The following is a 21,020-nucleotide window of genomic DNA, read 5'->3' on the forward strand; positions in this document are numbered from 1 at the left end:
CAAAACCTATAACTGCAACTGTACATAACAGAGAGATGATTTACAGTGAAAAATATCGTCTCAAGAAGAAAGGTACTGTATTTGACTGTCTGCCTCCCAACTAAAGACTCCCGCAAGGACCAGGGGAAAAAATGAGCAATCTTAATCCATAACAAAGACAGGGAGCAGCATGTAAAGGGAAAACAAATATAGGGGATAGAAAAAATGTGAACTCTCTGCCCAGAGCCCTTCCAAGAAAAATTTTGTTTTTAATCAGAAGAAAAAAAAAAAAAAAATAATTCCGGAATAGTCAATTTTGTCACAAGCTGGTCATCTGGTCATCATCTCTCAATCTCAGTGCGCCACCTCAAATGTATTGTAATAAAATATGAGTTGGAATGGTTGTTGTTCTTTAAACACTTGGTCCTGGTGTCAAAAGTGCCTGTACCTGACTAATATGTTACTATATATTACACTCAATAGTGGGAGGGGGGAGGGACAATTAAATACTGAAAATATAAAGTACTAAGAAAAGAAATAATAATAATACATATTTATAAAAAATTGAGTCTAATTGCGACTAAAATAGAATATGCCATTAATTGCTGTCAAGTGTAAAATTTGCAGCAGCGAAAAACCGCAGGGACAAAATGTCGATGGAAAATAACAATAAAATGAATGAGTCTTACCAATTACAATTTATCACATGGGTGATTAGCCCCTTGTAACCTTCAGAACCCAGTGCCCATTGATGTCAACTGCAGCTTTTCCGAAATATGCTGGACAATTGAATTTCAGAGTCCTGCATGGTAAGAAAAACTTTTTATTACAAAATAATAAAATTATCCACAACATAGTATGATAAAATATTAATAGCATTGTCACTTGCACAACTCAATTGTGATGGATTTCTACATGCAGATTATAGAGCAATTGAAAATAAATCTTAATAACAAGATCTTCAATAATAATACTAATCCAGCGCAATCAGATACAATGAATAAATCCAAGTCTTTCATTACAAAAATAAATAATGTAAAAGTAAAAAAAAAACAGCTCCTGCCCCCGTCCAAAAACAACATCCTACCTCTGGTTAGGGCGAACTCCTTTGCTTAAAGTCAATCGCTTTTTGCCCTGCTTACATTCATACACACAATAGTCATAAATCAGCCGACTTTCCTCAAAGTGATATGATGGAAGCTGAAAAACACGGAATAATATAAAAGATCATAAAATAAATACTTAAATATTAAGTAAATAATTGCAATATTTTCTCTAACTGAGACAAAGGTGTTACAGTTCAGTACGTTAGAGGAATAAGAAAGTAAGTCGAGAGTTTTCTCGAAGAACTTAAATTTCTGTCGTGGTACTCCAATCAGAGACCAGGTCAAAAACTGAATGGCATATATGGAAAGCCAAAGGCATGTTGTTTTCAATATTTAAAGTCAATTAAAATTAAAATTCTGTGCATTCTAATATTAGGCAAACAACTACAGACCACACTCAATTGAATTGTACTATGTAAAAGGGTCCTGTCACATTCAATCAAAAGTTGTCATTTGAGAAAAATTACTGCATTATAAATTATAAATTGACGTTCAGATTGCATGTTTGTAGGTGCATTAAGAAAAATTCATTTATCTGTGTATAAGCCCAAGTTTCAGAAAAATCACAGTGGCAACGAGTGTCTAATATTTGCCACCAGATACACTCGTAAAATTTGAGTGTAGGCCTATTTAGCAAAATCATATACTAGGAATGGTTTATCCTACATCATAATGCAGCGCATGCCTGTCATCATCCTGCATCTTTTATATGTATATATATGACAAATATAATTGAGTTTTCATAAGGTGCAATATCCACCAAACATGCTCAAAGCACTTTACAAAGGATCCCTGACTAGCAGCAACACGTAACAAGTAGAATGAGACATGACGCCTGTTAGGCGATTATTTTTTTCTGACAGACAACGCTCTTAGCGGAGAGGAAATCATACACCCGAGTACAGTGAGAGAATGTGAGTCCTTGACGAGGCTCCACCCCAGGACCTTCCAATCCGGAAGCGAGTGCCACATAGCCGCATATTTTGGCTGTTCTTGAGAATTTGCCAAACACCTACAAACTACGTAGTAAATAGAGGGGAGATGGGCAGAAATAGACACAGAGAGAGAGACAGAGAGAGAGAGAGAGACAGAGAGAGAGACAGAGAATAATATCAGTTGCCTGTGGTGTCAGTCCGTTTAGGAGTGATGTGGCAGAAGGAGTAGTCTAGCACTAGTACATGGGCAGTAGTAGTAGTAAGTAGTAAATAGGGGAGGTCTTCTGCACGTTCCTTGAGCTAAGGAAAGTATTCCTTCAACTAACCTTAAAATAAAAAATAAAACCTTGTACATTTCCAACACTTGGACCTTCACTACGACCTATAACTAACACTAACTTCACTTCTTGAGGCAGACTTTTCTTACTTCTTTTAAATTTCATTTTTTTAAAGATTCTTCATTGATTTGTTTAAAAGTTCTATTGTTCTTCTTATTATTATTTCATTGTCAATATAATTTTCATCAGCTTACTTTTACCATGTTCTTACAGCAGAGCAATACCTAACGCCTGCCTTTAAAATGCTACTAAAATTGAACAATTAAAATAAAACATTTGACAAAAGATCCACAGTTCATATGCTAAAACAATTATAAAGTGAAGCTACCTCGAGGCTCGAGGAACATCGGGGGTAAGGTCTCCCGCCCATACTGGGCACTGGGACTGGCACAATGTCAGTTTCAGGTTGGTCATGGATTTCTAGTCTCTCGTCCGTCAGCCTGCTTTTCCTTAGCTTTAAGAAACGAGAATCCCTAAACTAAAATGCAACAGGTGTTCAATGAATGACTGCCGAATTCCAAAGAAAATGTAGCTTCACTGTCTTTGTAATTTTTTCATGGCGTACAAAAACGCAATAGAGTGGTCATCATTTATAATTAGTCCTCAGAAATCAAGCACTTCTAACTGGATCGTACTCACAGTCGCATTCAAATTTTATTTTGAAAAGTCTATGGACAATTATTAAATCTTAAAATTCCTTATCTGGAACAGAAAAAAAAACAAAGACAAAGAAACAACAACAAAAAACCCCAAAAATACCCCCACCTAGATCTGCTTATATTGTCTTACAGGACTTAATAGCGCTTGCAACACTATAAAAAGGATAATGATATGGTGACTCATTCAACAAATAGGGAACAGTAGATTTCATGAGCACCTCACAGATGTGCCACTTTTGACATTACCTCAAAGTCTCACCAAGACACAAGCAAAGGATCCCGCTAAAACATTTACATAATGCAATAATATTCAAAACCTATAACTACAACCGTACATAACAGAGAGAGATGATTTACAGTGAAAAATATCGTCTCAAGAAGAAAGGTACTGTATTTGACTGTCTGCCTCCCAACTAAAGACTCCCGCAAGGACCAGGGGAAAAAATGAGCAATCTTAATCCATAACAAAGACAGGGAGCAGCATGGAAAGGGAAAACAAATATAGGGGATAGAAAAAATGTGAACTCTCTGCCCAGAACCCTTCCAAGAAAAATTTTGTTTTTAATCAGAAAAAAAAAATTTTTTTAATTCCGGAATAGTCAATTTTGTCACAAGCTGGTCATCTGGTCATCATCTCTCCATCTCAGTGCGCCACCTCAAATGTATTGTAATAAAATATGAGTTGGAATGGTTGTTGTTCTTTAAAAATTTGGTCCTGGTGTCAAAAGTGCCTATACCTGACTAATCTGTTACTATATATTACACTCAATAGTGGGAGGGGGGAGGGACAATTAAATACTGAAAATATAAAGTACTAAGAAAAGAAATAATAATAATACATATTTATAAAAAATTGAGTCTAATTCCTGTTCATAATATTCAGTTCCGGAATAAACACTTCCGTTTTTTTTAATCTTGGAAGTCAGCCATGATCAACAACCGGTCTTATACTTATAACGTTATCTTCAATAATCTACAACAATCTTTAATAATCTACAACATCTGGCGACGAGGATAAACACAGCTATATAAACAGCTAAGTAATTAATTTAAGAGCTAATAATGGCCTTATTTGGCACCATTGAAGAATTCATCAACCCATCGAAAGGGACGGTTGAGGAATACCTCGAAAGGCTAGACTTCTATTTAGAGGCTAATGAAGTAAAGGAAGATAACAAGAAAAGAGCAATATTGCTAACAGTAATAGGACCTCAACAGTTTAGGCTTTTAAAAGACTTAACAACTCCAAGAAAACCTGCCGAAATTTCGTATTTAGAACTCAGCAATATCCTGAGAAATCATCACAATCCAAAACCCCCAAATTTTTACAGAGATCGAAATTTGATAAGAGAGTGCGTATGGAAAATGAAACCATCCAAGACTTTGTTGCAGCTCTTAGACATTTAAGTGAAAATTGTCAATTCGGCGAATCAATCAAAGAAAGGCTGTTGGAAAAATTTGTGACTGGAATTAATCATGCTACAATTCAGAGAAAATTATTAGTAGAGGAAAATCTAACTTTTGATTCAGCTGTGGCTATGGCTATGTCAATCCAGCAAACCAACGAGAGTGCTATGGCCCTTGAAGCAGATACGGTTCATACAGTTAACTACAAAACTCAAAAAGAGCAACGTTTTCAACATGGATCTAAGTCAACAAATCACCGAAATTTTAATAGTCCGTCATCACACAGAAGTGCATCATCGTCAAATTGACACTCGTTCAAAGCATCGCCTTCGCACCAAAATGCACTTAATGTACAGTCTTGGCACCAGAAATCGTCATCTGGGTCATCCACAAACAACAAGTGTCATCGTTGTTCGGGTCCGCATTCACCTACGAGGTGCAAATTCAAGAACGCTACTTGTTACAAATGTAACCGTGTCGGTCATATAGCTTCTGCATGTTTCTCGAATAAGAGCACAGTTCGTAATCACAAGAACCACTACGTGTCGCAAAATCGGGACCTTGATGAGCAATCTTCATCAACAGATGACTACTTGTTTCAGCTGTATTCGTCTCGAGACAAAACAAACAGCAAACTTGAAGGTGGAGGACGTTTTGGTTAAATTTCAAGTTGACACTGGAGCTTCGTTATCGATAATGACAAAAGCTGATTTCGAGAAAAATGTTGGTTTACCACTCAAAAATTCGAAGAAGCGCTTGAGTACGTACACAGGGCAATCAGTTAACGTCACAGGAGAGTGTATGGTTCGCGTCAACTACCAGGATCGATTCTACAGTTGCCCATAATTGTGGTTGAAGGGGATGGCCCACCTCTTCTTGGAAGAAATTGGCTTGAGTAACCTCTTCTTGGAAGAAATTGGCTTGAGTACATTACGCTAGATTGGTCATCTATTTTTAGTGTTTTCAATACTAAGCCTCAAACATTAGACAGTGTTATTCATGAAAACCAGGATGTGTTTGGCGATTTGGGGCTGTTGAATGACAGGTCCGTGAAAATCCATTTATCGGATCGCAGTACACCAAAATACTGTAAGGCTCGAGTTCCTCCTTTTGCCATGAGGGAAAAGATAGACAATGAGTTAACGAGACTGGAAAAATGTGGTATTATTTCAAAAGTTGAAAGTTCAGAATGGGCATCGCCCATTGTACCTGTTTTAAAGAAAGATAATACTGTAAGAATTTGTGGTGATTATAAGGTTACGATAAATCAGCAAATAGAACTAAACAGGCACCAAATTCCTAGTATTGAGGATTTGACACAAAAACTTACAAATGGTGACACATATTCGGAAATTGACTTGTCGCATGAGTATATGCAATTGGAGTTAGACCCTGAATCTAGACTGCTAACCACGATAAACACACACAGAGGACTTTAACAGTACAATAGACTTTGTTTTGGTATTTCTTCTAGTCCTGGAATTTTCCAGGCAGTTATGGACTCTTTGTTAATGAATATCCCAAATGTATGTGTTTACTTTGATAACATTTATGTTACAGGCAAAAATGATGATGAACATTTGCAAACATTGAATACTGTTTTGAATTTGGTTAAACAAAAGGGATTGAGAATTAATTATCAGAAATGTCAATTCATGAAGAAAGAAATCAATTTCTTGGGTTTCAAATTATGTAAAGAAGGATTGAAGCCACAGGTGGAGAAAATCAGAGCTGTGAAAAAGGCACCAAAACTTCAAAACGTACAACTTAAAGCATTTTTGGGTCTTATCAATTACTACTCGAAATTCATTGGTAACTTAGCTCAGATTTTGTCCCCCTTGTACACGCTTTTGCAAAAGGGTAAATCCTGGCACTGGAGCAAAGCTCAAGACAAAGCATTCCAACAGGCTAAAGATATTTTGAGTTCTGAAAACCTTTTGGTTCACTGTAGTCCTGATAAAAGATTGATTCTAACTTGCGATGCTTCTCCTGATGGCATCGGAGCAGTACTTTCTCATGAAGATGAAAACGGTGAGCGACCCATTGCATTTGCAAGTCAAACTTTGAATAAAGCAGAGAAAAATTACTCTCAGATTGACTAGGAAGCTCTATCCATAATATTTGGAGTAAAGAAATTTCACAAATTTGTGTATGGCAGAGATTTCACAATCATTACTGACCATAAGTCACTCTTGGGTCTCTTCGGTGAGCATAAGTCTCTTCCAGAGCACGCCTCACCCAGAGTCCAGAGATGGGCCATTACTCTTGCTGCATACACTTATCACTTGAAATACAAACCGGGAAATGAAAATAATGCGGATGCATTGAGTCGCCTACAGTTGGAAGAACAAACAGCACCGTACGTGCCAGAAAGTCTAAATGTAATATTTACTATTATTGACAATTTTTTTGCTAATGCAGATGACATAGCCAGAGAAACTATGAAAGATGATTGTTTACAATTGGTTTATCAATATTGTAAAATAGGCTGGCCAAATGAGGTATCTGAAGAACTAATTCCTTACAAAAGAAGAATGAATGAAATGAGCATTGAAAATAACTGCATTCTTTGGGGATCTAGAGTCATTGTACCATTGTCCTTACAGTCTAACATTCTGAAATTGTTACATGAACCTCATGTTGGTACCTAAGTTTAGCAAGGTTGTGGCTGTGGTGGCCACATATGGATTCGGACATTGAAAAATTCGTAAAAATGTGTGCTAGCTGCCAGAAACACGCTAAGCATCCAGCAAGAGCTCCACTCCATAATTGGGACTGGCCAACTGAGCCGTGGAAACGAGTTCATGTTGATTTTGCCGGACCATTTCTAAATAAGATGTTTCTACTACTCATTGACGCCCACTCAAAGTGGTTGGAAGTTAAAATGATGGACAGCATCACTTCCCAGCAAACAATTATTTAGTTAAAAGAAATTTTTGGTTCACACGGGTTACCTGACCAAATAGTTTCGGACAACGGTCCAAGCTTTACTAGTTCAGAATTTAAACAATTTTGTTCAGCAAATGGCATTGAACACATTACTACATCTCCATACCATCCTGCAAGTAACGGGTTGGCAGAGAAAGCAGTGGGTACATTTAAATCTGCTATTATTAAAATGGGCAACAAATTTAGTTTGAGAGAAAGGATCAATAGGTTCCTCACAAAGTATAGAATTACTCCACAGGTGACAACTGGGGTTGCACCATCTGAATTATGGTGTGGTAGAAAGTTCAAAACGCACTTGGATTTGATCCATCCTACGCTGCAGGAAAGTGTATCAAATCATCAAGTATGTCAAAAGATAAATCATGATAAAACTGCAGTTGATAGAGAAATTAGTGTCAATGAACACGTATTTGTGCGAAACTATGGGCGAGGGGAAAAGTGGATTCCAGGTCAAGTTGTCTCTCACACTGGCCCTCTCTCATATCGGGTTCGAACCAATGATGATGTCATGATACGCAGACATCAAGATCAGATCAGAGCAACATGTATTGATCCACATGAACTAAAAGCTAGTGAAGTTGACAATGAAGAGGCTGAATCCAATCAATCAAAATTAAATACTGAAAACATTGAACTCAATGAATCTGTGTCTGACACAATTTTGGATTCTGCATCTCCATTCCAACAATCACTGCGTAGATCTACCAGACAGATCAAACCTCCTGATAAGCTAAATCTGTAATTAAGTCTTAGTGACTTGGTGGTTCATCTTACTCTTATGTTATTGTAGCTGTTGCACTCCAGGCAATTGAAGTGGCAATCAATTTGTTATCCATTATGTTTATAAAATTGTTGAGTGAAATTAATTTTATTTCCATGCATTTGAGTTTATGATAATTGATCAGTACTTACTTATCTTAGGGGGAAGGGATGTAATATAGTTAATATTAATGTTCAATACAAGGGAAACAATCCTTGTATTGTGTTGTCTTGTTGTATTGTTTCAGTCACGATCCTTTGATGATCCTTCTTTTTAATTGTGTTCCTATTCATAATATTCAGTTCCGGAATAAACACTTCCGTTTTTTTTAATCTTGGAAATCAGCCATGATCAACAACCGGTCTTATAAAGTTATCTTCAATAATCTACAACAATCCTTAATAATCTACAACAAAAACAATTATAAAGTGAAGCTACCTCGAGGCTCGAGGAACATCGGGGGTAAGGTCTCCCGCCCATACTGGGCACTGGGACTGGCACAATGTCAGTTTCAGGTTGGTCATGGATTTCTAGTCTTTCGTCCGTCAGCCTGCTTTTCCTTAGCTTTAAGAAACGAGAATCCCTAAACTAAAATGCAACAGGTGTTCAATTAATGACTGCCGAATTCCAAAGAAAATGTCGCCTCATTGTCTTTGTAATTTTTTCATGGCGTACAAAAACGCAATAGAGTGGTCACCATTTATAATTAGTCCTCAGAAATCAAGCACTTCTAACTGGATCGTACTCACAGTCACATTCAAATTTTATTTTGAAAAGTCTATGGACAATCATTAAATCTTAAAATTCCTTATCCGGAACAGGAAAAAAAACAAAGACAAAAAAAACAACAACAAAAGCACCCAAAAATACCCCCACCTAGATCTGCTTATATTGTCTTACAGGACTTAATAGCGCTTGCAACACTATAAAAAGGATGATGATATGGTGACTCATTCAACAAATAGGGAACAGTAGATTTCACGAGCACCTCACAGATGTGCCACTTTTGACATTACCTCAAAGTCTCACCAAGACACAAGCAAAGGATCCCGCTAAAACATTTACATAATGCAATAATATTCAAAACCTATAACTGCAACTGTACATAACAGAGAGATGATTTACAGTGAAAAATATCGTCTCAAGAAGAAAGGTACTGTATTTGACTGTCTGCCTCCCAACTAAAGACTCCCGCAATGACCAGGGGAAAAAATGAGCAATCTTAATCCATAACAAAGACAGGGAGCAGCATGGAAAGGGAAAACAAATATAGGGGATAGAAAAAATGTGAACTCTCTGCCCAGAACCCTTCCAAGAAAAATTTTGTTTTTAATCAGAAAAAAAAACAAAAAACAACAAATTCCGGAATAGTCAATTTTGTCACAAGCTGGTCATCTGGTCATCATCTCTCAATCTCAGTGCGCCACCTCAAATGTATTGTAATAAAATATGAGTTGGAATGGTTGTTGTTCTTTAAACACTTGGTCCTGGTGTCAAAAGTGCCTATACCTGACTCATCTGTTACTATATATTACACTCAATAGTGGGAGGGGGGAGGGACAATTAAATACTGAAAATATAAAGTACTAAGAAAAGAAATAATAATAATACATATTTATAAAAAATTGAGTCTAATTGCGACTAAAATAGAATATGCCATTAATTGCTGTCAAGTGTAAAATTTGCAGCAGCGAAAAACCGCAGGGACAAAATGTCGATGGAAAATAACAATAAAATGAATGAGTCTTACCAATTAAAATTTATCACATGGGTGATTAGCCCCTGTAACCTTCAGAACCCAGTGTCCATTGATGTCAACTGCAGCTTTTCCGAAATATGCTGGACAGTTGAATTTCAAAGTCCTGCATGGTAAGAAAAACATTTTATTACAAAATAATAAAATTATCCACAACATAGTATGATAAAATATTAATAGCGTTGTCACTTGCACAACGCAATTGTGATTGATTTCAACATGCAGATTATAGAGCAATTGAAAATAAATCTTAATAACAAGATCTTCAATAATAATACTAATCCAGCGCAATCAGATACAATGAATAAATCCAAGTCTTTCATTACAAAAATAAATAATGTAAAAGTAAAAAAAAAGCAGCTCCTGCCCCCGTCCAAAAACAACATCCTACCTCTGGTTAGGGCGAACTCCTTTGCTTAAAGTCAATCGCTTTTTGCCCTGCTTACATTCATACACACAAAAGTCATAAATCAGCCGACTTTCCTCAGGGTGATATGATGGAAGCTGAAAAACACGGAATAATATAAAAGATCATAAAATAAATACTTAAATATTAAGTAAATAATTGCAATATTTTCTCCAACTGAGACAAAGGTGTTACAGTTCAGTACGTTAGAGGAATAAGAAAGTAAGTCGAGAGTTTTCTCGAAGAACTTAAATTTCTGTCGTGGTACTCCAATCAAAGACCAGGTCAAAAACTGAATGGCACATATGGAAAGCCAAAGGCATGTTGTTTCCAATATTTAAAGTCAATTAAAATTTAAATTCTGTGCATTCTAATATTAGGCAAACAACTACAGACCACACTCAATTGAATTGTACTATGTAAAAGGGTCCTGTCACATTCAATCAAAATTTGTCATTTGAGAAAAATTACTGCATTATAAATTATAAATTGACGTTCAGATTGCATGTTTGAAGGTGGATTAAGAAAATTCATTTATCTGTGTATAAGCCCAAGTTTCAGAAAAATTACAGTGGCAACGAGTGTCTAATATTTGCCACCAGATACACTCGTAAAATTTTAGTGTAGGCCTATTTAGCAAAATCATATACTAGGAATGGTTTATCCTACATCATAATGCAGCGCATGCCTGTCCTCATCCTGCATCTTTTATATGTATATATATGAAAAATATAATTGAGTTTTCATAAGGTGCAATATCCACCAAACATGCTCAAAGCACTTTACAAAGGATCCCTGACTAGCAGCAACACGTAACAAGTAGAATGAGACATGACGCCTGTTAGGCGATTTTTTTTCTCTGACAGACAACGCTCTTAGCCGATAGGAAATCATACACCCGAGTACAGTAAGAGAATGTGAGTCCTTGACGAGGCTCCACCCCAGGACCTTCCAATCCGGAAGCGAGTGCCACATAGCCGCATATTTTGGCTGTTCTTGAGAATTTGCCAAACACCTACAAACTACGTAGTAAAAAGAGGGGAGATGGGCAGAAATAGACACAGAGAGAGAGACAGACAGAGAGAGAGAGAGAGAGAGAGAGAGAGAGAGAGAGAGAGAGAGAGAGAGAGAGAGAGAGAGAGAGAGAGAGAGAGAATAATATCAGTTGCCTGTGGTGTCAGTCCGTTTAGGAGTGAAGTGGCAGAAGTAGTCTAGCACTAGTACATGGGCAGTAATAGTAGTAAGTAGTAAATAGGGGAGGTCTTCTGCACGTTCCTTGAGCTAAAGAAAGTATTCCTTCAACGAACCTTAAAATAAAAAATAAAACCTTGTACATTTCCAACAATTGGACCTTCACTACGACCTATAACTAACACTAACTTCACTTCTTGAGGCAGACTTTTCTTACTTCTTTTAAATTTCATTTTTTTAAAGATTCTTTATTGATTTGTTTATAAGTTCTATTGTTCTTCTTATTATTATTTCATTGTCAATATAATTTTCATCAGCATACTTTTACCATGTTCTTACAGCAGAGCGATACCCAACGCCTGCCTTTAAAATGCTACTAAAATTGAACAATTAAAATAAAACATTTGACAAAAGATCCACAGTTCAAATGCTAAAACAATTATAAAGTGAAGCTACCTCGAGGCTCGAGGAACATCGGGGGTAAGGTCTCCCGCCCATACTGGGCACTGGGACTGGCACAATGTCAGTTTCAGGTTGGTCATGGATTTCTAGTCTTTCGTCCGTCAGCCTGCTTTTCCTTAGCTTTAAGAAACGAGAATCCCTAAACTAGAATGCAACAGGTGTTCAATGAATGACTGCCGAATTCCAAAGAAAATGTCGCTTCATTGTCTTTGTAATTTTTTCATGGCGTACAAAAACGCAATAGAGTGGTCACCATTTATAATTAGTCCTCAGAAATCAAGCACTTCTAACTGGATCGTACTCACAGTCACATTCAAATTTTATTTTGAAAAGTCTATGGACAATCATTAAATCTTAAATTTCCTTATCTGGAACAGAAAAAAAACAAAGACAAAAAAACATCAACAAAAAACCCCAAAAATACCCCCACCTAGATCTGCTTATATTGTCTTACAGGACTTAATAGCGCTTGCAACACAATAAAAAGGATGATGATATGGTGACTCATTCAACAAATAGGGAACAGTAGATTTCACGAGCACCTCACAGATGTGCCACTTTTGACATTACCTCAAAGTCTCACCAAGACACAAGCAAAGGATCTCGCTAAAACATTTACATAATGCAATAATATTCAAAACCTATAACTACAACCGTACATAACAGAGAGATGATTTACAGTGAAAAATATCGTCTCAAGAAGAAAGGTACTGTATTTGACTGTCTGCATCCCAACTAAAGACTCTCGCAAGGACCAGGGGAAAAAATGAGCAATCTTAATCCATAACAAAGACAGGGAGCAGCATGGAAAGGGAAAACAAATATAGGGGATAGAAAAAATGTGAACTCTCTGCCCAGAACCCTTCCAAGAAAAATTTTGTTTTTAATCAGAAGAAAAAAAAACAAAAAAACAAATTCCGGAATAGTCAATTTTGTCACAAGCTGATCATCTGGTCATCATATCTCCATCTCAGTGCGCCACCTCAAATGTATTGTAATAAAATATGAGTTGGAATGGTTGTTGTTCTTTAAAAATTTGGTCCTGGTGTCAAAAGTGCCTATACCTGACTTATCTGTTACTATATATTACACTCAATAGTGGGAGGGGGGAGGGACAATTAAATACTGAAAATATAAAGTACTAAGAAAAGAAATAATAATAATACATATTTATAAAAAAAATTGAGTCTAATTGCGACTAAAATAGAATATGCGATTAATTGCTGTCAAGTGTAAAATTTGCAGCAGAGAAAAACCGCAGGGACAAAATGTCGATGGAAAATAACAATAAAATGAATGAGTCTTACCAATTAAAATTTATCACATGGCTGATTAGCCCCTGTAACCTTCAGAACCCAGTGCCCATTGATGTTGTTGAAAAAAAAAAGTAGTGCCGGAATCGGTGACAGTGCTTGCGGAGAGTGGGGAGAGAGAGGCGACTGAGTAGTCGAAAGGGACAGAGCTGTCCATCGTTCTTCTTGTTCAAAATAAAGTTTTTTCTTATTCTCATTCGATGTCTCTTGTCGAATTTGTGTAGTTATGGAAATTTCTATCTATCTGTAAATATTCAGAATATTCTGGTGCCGAAAACCTGGGAGACTTTTAGATATATTATTGTTTATAAACTTTTGTGAGATAGAGATTTCAAGATGTCGACTTTTGACAGAGAAACTTTAATAAAGAAACGTGCAGCCAAGAGAGGCTGGCTAACGAGAGCTGTGGATCGATTATCAGTTATAATTAACAAAAGTGATGTTTCTAGAGAGGAAATTGAGGTTGGACTGAACGATGTAAGTAAACGTTTGGATCAGTTAAACGAAATTCAAGACAATTTAGAAATACTTTTAGAGGCGTCAGAATTGCCTACGGACATTGACGAAGCGGAAGAATACATCGTGCGTGCTAATGAAACAACCGCGCAAGCCAATCGCAAATGGAACCAGCTATCCCAAATGCCGGTTCAGGGCCCCTTACCTGCACACCTTACTACAGTCGGATCCCATTACACCGCGTCACCCCAACTGCCGAAAAATTGAGATAACGAAATTTAAGGGAGATTTTTCCGAGTGGCCATCATTTGAAGACAAATTTTCAGCTCTTATTGATAAGACCAACCTACCAGACATTTCGAAATTTAGCTATTTGCAGAGTTTCTTGACTGGAGAGGCAAAAGTTGCCATTCAAGGACTTTCTTTAACATCAGAAAATTATTCAGTTGCTTTGGATATTTTGAAAGATCGTTTTGGTCGAAAAGAAAGAATTATTTTTGGACACGTGCAAAATTTGTTAAATGTAGAGTTTTCAAACACGCGAAACACGAAAGCATTGTGGTCGGTGTTCAATCAACTACAAGTGAACATTAGAAGTCTGAAAAACTTGGATGTAGATGGCAGCAAATTTGGTTTGGTTCTAACTCCTATCATCGAGAGCCGGTTGCCGTCGGATATTCGACTCATGTGGGCCAGACAGAGCCTCAGGAAGGAAGCGGATCTTGACTTCTTAATGGATTTTTTGCAATGCGAGATTGAAAATCGGGAACGCTCTTACAGCTTCAATCCTGAACAACGTGAGCGGCGTGAACAACGACACCCAACGAATCGTCATCATGGATCCTCGTCAACGGTGTCTGCCTTTACGTCTACTATGAGTAATGACAACGGGCGTTGTTTGTTTTGCTCTGGTAAACACCCAACGGAAAAGTGTCGGACAATTAATTCGATGAAACAAGAGGATGTTTTGATTAAGATTAAGGACAACAAGTTGTGTTTTGTTTGTTTTAGGAAAGGACATATTGCTAAAAAATGCTATTCTCATTGTAAATCATGTGGTCAAAAACACAATGCTTTCTTCTGTAAGAAAGAAGACACAAAAAAGATGGATGTTGATGTTAATTCCGAATCCACCAATGTTAGTTTTTGTAGAAGTAAACTTACAAACGAGAGCACTGTGTTACGAACCATGAAAGTGTCTGTAAATGGAAATCAATTTACAGCTTTGCTGGACAGTGGTGCTGACAGAAGCTTCATCTCCACTAGAGCTGTCAAATTGATCCATCCAACGTTGTATGGTCGTGAGAAATTGAATGTGTCTGCTTTTGAGGCTAAGAAGCCATCTGGTAATTCCACAAAGAATGTTTAATTCAGAAAAGTGAGTGGAGCAGGCACTTATGTTGGTAACAACAAGATATGAAGTGAGTAGAAAAGCGCCAGAAGACAATAGAGAATAAAAAAAATTTTCGCGGCGGTGGTGGGGTTTGAACCTGCGACCTTATTGGTACGACAACTCCGCCTGGCAGGTGAGAGCGTGGCTCTACCGTGTGAGCTATCCACGAACACAAAAATATTCGTTTCAAACCCAAAGTCATTTCTAGATCCCTCTCTCACCCACTTCTTGAGATCGCCGATTCGTTCACCACCATCGCAAAGTAATTTTGACCAGCAGTTAAGCTTAATAGCCAATATTCTCATCACAAACATATAACATAGAAACGATTGAGACATTGAGTATGCTCCGGTGTATGGGGTGAATTTTTAATTCAGAAAAGTGAGTGGAGCAGGCACTTATGTTGGTAACAACAAGATATGAAGTGAGTAGAAAAGTGCCAGAAGACAATAGAGAATAAAAAAATTTTTCGCGGCGGTGGTGGGGTTTGAACCTGCGACCTTATTGGTACGACAACTCCGCCTGGCAGGTGAGAGCGTGGCTCTACCGTGTGAGCTATCCACGAACACAAAAATATTCGTTTCAAACCCAAAGTCATTTCTAGATCCCTCTCTCACCCACTTCTTGAGATCGCCGATTCGTTCACCACCATCCGAAGTAATTTTGACCAGCAGTTAAGCTTAATAGCCAATATTCTCATCACAAACATATAACATAGAAACGATTGAGACATTGAGTATGCTCCGGTGTATGGGGTGAATTTTTAATTCAGAAAAGTGAGTGGAGCAGGCACTTATGTTGGTAACAACAAGATATGAAGTGAGTAGAAAAGTGCCAGAAGACAATAGAGAATAAAAAAATTTTTCGCGGCGGTGGTGGGTTTGAACCTGCGACCTTATTGGTACGACAACTCCGCCTGGCAGGTGAGAGCGTGGCTCTACCGTGTGAGCTATCCACGAACACAAAAATATTCGTTTCAAACCCAAAGTATTTCTAGATCCCTCTCTCACCCACTTCTTGAGATCGCCGATTCGTTCACCACCATCGCGAAGTAATTTTGACCAGCAGTTAAGCTTAATAGCCAATATTCTCATCACAAACATATAACATAGAAACGATTGAGACATTGAGTATGCTCCGGTGTATGGGGTGAATTTTTAATTCAGAAAAGTGAGTGGAGCAGGCACTTATGTTGGTAACAACAAGATATGAAGTGAGTAGAAAAGTGCCAGAAGACAATAGAGAATAAAAAATTTTTCGCGGCGGTGGTGGGGTTTGTAACCTGCGACCTTATTGGTACGACAACTCCGCCTGGCAGGTGAGAGCGTGGCTCTACCGTGTGAGCTATCCACGAACACAAAAATATTCGTTTCAAACCCAAAGTAATTTCTAGATCCCTCTCTCACCCACTTCTTGAGATCGCCGATTCGTTCACCACCATCGCGAAGTAATTTTGACCAGCAGTTAAGCTTAATAGCCAATATTCTCATCACAAACATATAACATAGAAACGATTGAGACATTGAGTATGCTCCGGTGTATGGGGTGAATTTTTAATTCAGAAAAGTGAGTGGAGCAGGCACTTATGTTGGTAACAACAAGATATGAAGTGAGTAGAAAAGTGCCAGAAGACAATAGAGAATTAAAAAATTTTCGCGGCGGGGTGGGGTTTGAACCTGCGACCTATTGGTACGACAACTCCGCCTGGCAGGTGAAGCGTGGCTCTACCGTGTGAGCTATCCACGAACACAAAAATATCGTTTCAAACCAAAGTCATTTCTAGATCCTCTCTCACCCCTCTGAGATCGCCGATTCGTTCACCACCATCGCGAAGTAATTTTGACCACAGTTAAGCTTAATACCATATTCTCATCACAAACATATAACATAGAAACATTGAGACATGAGTATGCTCGGTGTATGGGGTGAATTTTTAATTCAGAAAAGTGAGTGGAGCAGGCACTTATGTTGGTAACAACAAGATATGAAGTGAGTACACCGGAGCATACTCAATTTACAGTTTTGCTGGACAGTGGTGCTGACAGAAGCTTCATCTCCACTAGAGCTGTCAAATTGATCCATCCAACCTTGTATGGTCGTGAGAAATTGAATGTGTCTGCTTTTGAGGCTAAGAAGCCATCTGGTAATTCCACAAAGAATGTTTATGATGTTAGCTTTGACTTACCAGATAGAAGTAAGACTTCCATGTTTTTGTTTGTTTTATTTTTAAGGGTTTTACGGCGCTTGCAACACATTTAGGTTATATCAGCGCCAGTAAAAAGGAATAAAATGGGATAGTAAAAAGTTTTAGAATTACAATTAAAGCACCCAAGAGAAAGTAAGACAAAGGGGAATGGGAATGAATAGGGATCAGGTGTAGATTCCAAGAGCATACCACCAATGTACTTAGTTTGCGATCACCTATAAGTCTCATCCGGACACAAGCACAAAATCCAACAAAGAAGAATACACTCAAATGCTTGCATTATACATTAAAAAATAAGAAATATAATAACACATAACAGAGAGATGATTTACAAGGAAAAAAATACCATCTCCCAAAACAATAATTATGCATTTGACTGTTTCCCTCCCAGCTAGGACTCCGGCCAGGTCCAGGACAAAGCCAAGTAATCTCATGCCAAGACAAAGACAGAAAGCATGTTGGAAAACAGATATAAGGGGATAGAAGACACAGTATGTACCCCCTGCCCACTATGGGAGGTCAGGATCCCCACCCAGTCCATGTTTTTGATTGAGGTGAACACAATCTGTGCCCCCATGTATAGGCCTGCTATACCTGTTAGTGTTATGTCAGAATTTACTGCATGCAACTTTTCTGAGAATTTGCAGAGTGATGGTGATGTCACTATTGACTTCTTGTTTGGACAAGATTATTATTGGAAGATAGTCAGAGCAGGAATCAGTGTAAGTGGGTCCTCTGGATTGGTCGCTCAAAAGACCATTTTTGACACATGGGTTCTCTCAGGGACTTATGTGAGTTCAAACACAGACAAGGGATTCGAACCCCACGCAACTATTATGTTTAACAGATATCCCTCATTCAGACTTTAGAAAAATGTAGGATTTAAGTTACATCGAATGTTGTCACGAGGCCAAACCAGAAATTAAGTCAAAAGTCATGACTGAATTTTCAGAGAGCATTAAGCACAATGGGCAAAGGTACGAAGTGGCCTTGCCCTGGGTCGAAACAAAGAAACAGTCTTTACAGACAAATGAAGAGCAAGCCCGAATAAGGCTTGAAAGGTTAGACAAAAAGTTGTCTAAATATCAAGTATTAAAAGAGGGGTACAATGAGGTATTCCATAAGATGGAGGCAGAGGGCATGATAGAAGAAATAAAAGACGAGGAAGAGGTGACAAATGTCAACGTGAAGTTTTATCTTCCACACCGACCTGTGGTGAAGATGTCTAGTGTGTCTACCAAGATACGTCCCGTTTTCGATGCATCTGCTTCCGGTCCGAATTCAGTCTCTCTAAATGACTGCATGCATACAGGCCCAAGCCTGTTGCCATTGTTAAGTAATGTACTCATGCGTTTCAGGAGGTACAAAATAGCGTTAAGTGCAGACATTGAAAAGGCGTTTCTCCAGATCTTGGTGAAACCTCAAGATCGAGATGCCCATCGTTTCCTCTGGAAAGTTGGTGACAAAATTCGCGTTATGCGCATAGTCCGCGTACCGTCCGTTCGGCAATAAGGCCAGTCCATTTTTGCTAAATGCAACGATCCGACATCATTTGTCCAAGTATCCAGAATCAAATACAAAACAAGAACTGTCAAATAACATGTATGTGGATGATTGGTTATCGGGTGGTGACACCACCGAAGAGGTTCTGAGTCTGAAATCAGAAGCCATGAAGATCATGTCTGAAGCTGGCATGAATTTGTGTAAATGGTCGTCTAATAGACATTGCTGAAAATTGTGAAAGACAATTTAAGGATAAGACCATCGAGGTCGAGTCAGTTAAGGTCCTTGGAATACATTGGAATCCAAGGGAAGATTCATTTACCTTTGAGAGTGAGGTAGTCGCGTCCGATTTGATAGTGACTAAGAGGTTAGTGCTCAGTTGCATTGCCAGGATCTTTGACCCTCTTGGGTTAATATCTCCATTTATCATTACTGTGAAAATGTTGTTCCAGGATCTGTGAGTTTCGTGGGATGAAGAGGTCTCCGAGGCTATGTGTCATGCATTCCGTTCTTGGCTCAAAGGTGTAACGGAGTTGAAGAAGTTGTCCATTCCAAGGTGTTATGTTGCAGTGTCTTGGGGGGATAAACAAAGAGTTGAATTGCACTGTTTCTGTGACAGTTCCATGCAAGCTTATGGCGCGGTCATATATCTAAGAGTTCTGGAGTCAGATAGTTCAGTGTCCGTGTCCTTGGTACTATCGAAGGCTAGAGTTTGCCCGTTGAAACCCGTTACGTTGCCTAGGCTGGAGTTGTTGGGGGCAGTTGTAGGGTCGAAGCTGCTTCGCTCTGTTATCAACTCACTGTATTTACCTGATAATGTCAAGTATTTCTGCTGGACAGACTCCTTGGTTACGTTGCAATGGATAAGAAGTGACCCAACTAGGTGGAAACCATTTGTTTGCAATCGGGTGGCTCAGATTCAGGAAGTCACGGAACCAGTGGCGTGGAACCATTGTCGTGGTAAAGAAAATCCCGCTGATTGTCTTACCAGGGGTTTAACTGCAAAGGAGTTGATGGCCAACCCATTGTGGTATAGAGGTCATCCTTGGTTGAAGGAATTTACGGGCGATACGAATGTCTCAGAATGTGCACCTAATGAAGAAGCGCTGGTAGAAGAAAAAGGGGCTTCTGAAGTCAATACTTGCCTTGGTTGATCAGTGTTACTCAACGGGAGAATACTAAAGCTGTTAGTATGGTAAAGAAAAGGCTTCGAATCAATACTGCCTTGTTGGTGTGAAAGTGTAGCTCAAACGTGGGAATACACTAAGGCTGTTAGAGTTATGGCATGGGTCTTGCGCTTTATGAACAATGCTACCAAAAGAAAAGTGAGTAAAGATAAGAATCTCTCTGTTGAAGAGTTAGATGCCGCCAATACTAAGCTCTTGTTGCACATCCAAGCCGTTCATTTCTCAGACGAAATCAATTGCCTATTGAAGAAGGAAAGGTTGAAGAAAGGCTCGGTGCTGTACAAAATGAATCCGTTTCTAGATGACTCAGGGCTTGTTAGAATGAAGTGTCGTTTGGAGTTTTCTGAGTTAAGTCATGATGAGAAGTATCCGATTATTCTGCCAAAATGCCATTTGACTTTGTTGCTTGTCCGCCGAGAACACGTTAGTTTGAAACATGCAGGTGTGTCACAAATGATGGAATCTCTTCGTAACAGATATTGGATCATAGGTTTGAGGTCTCAAGCTAAAAGGGTTAAACGTTGTGTGCGGTGTCAACGCTTTGATTCTGTAGAATGCATTCAGGCTATGGCTCCACTTCCTGCCGAACGCTTGAAATGATCAGATGTTTTCAGCATTTGTGGTTTGGATTTCGCTGGTCCGCTTTACGCGTCGGATGCAGTTGGAAAGAAGTTCTATATTTTGCTCTTCACTTGTTGTGTAGTAAGAGCTGTCCATCTCGAACTATGTGAAAGCTTATCATTGGGGAATTCATGTTGGCCTATAAGAGGTTTGTTGCAAGGCGCGGTCAACCAACAAAGATTTTGTCAGACAAAGCAAAGACATTCCAAGCAGCTCAGAGACTTATTGCTGATAATTCAACCGGTGACACCGTGAAGTGGTCATTTAATGCTCCCAGAGCTCCGTGGAGGGGTGGAATTTGGGAAAGGCTCGTTAGATCTGTAAAACAGTCACTGAAGAAAACTCTTGGGAATAGGGTGTTGAAAAGAAGTGAACTTGAAACAGCACTGGTCG

At 38.5% G+C, this 21,020-nt stretch overlaps 1 long non-coding RNA gene across 6 annotated transcripts in view; it reads right to left on the reverse strand.

Moving 5' to 3' along the window:
* The window catches only part of LOC144979372 (uncharacterized), a 54,992-nt gene that overhangs the window by 23,494 nt on the left and 10,478 nt on the right, over positions 1 to 21,020 (reverse strand). For 4 of the 6 annotated variants that reach the window (XR_013646677.1, XR_013646683.1, XR_013646682.1 and 1 more), the window contains 4 exons: positions 10,281 to 10,393; positions 9,884 to 9,995; positions 1,067 to 1,179; positions 669 to 781 (listed from right to left, as the gene is read on the reverse strand). This is a non-coding gene — a long non-coding RNA (uncharacterized LOC144979372). The remainder of the gene's footprint in view (positions 1 to 668; positions 782 to 1,066; positions 1,180 to 9,883; positions 9,996 to 10,280; positions 10,394 to 21,020) is intronic. The other 2 variants (XR_013646678.1, XR_013646681.1) reach the window with 2 other exon arrangements.

This window comes from Berghia stephanieae, chromosome 1 (genome assembly GCF_034508935.2).
Source record: "Berghia stephanieae isolate SIO BIC M18660-M18661 chromosome 1, UCSD_Bste_1.3, whole genome shotgun sequence".
Lineage (NCBI taxonomy): Eukaryota > Metazoa > Mollusca > Gastropoda > Nudibranchia > Aeolidiidae > Berghia > Berghia stephanieae.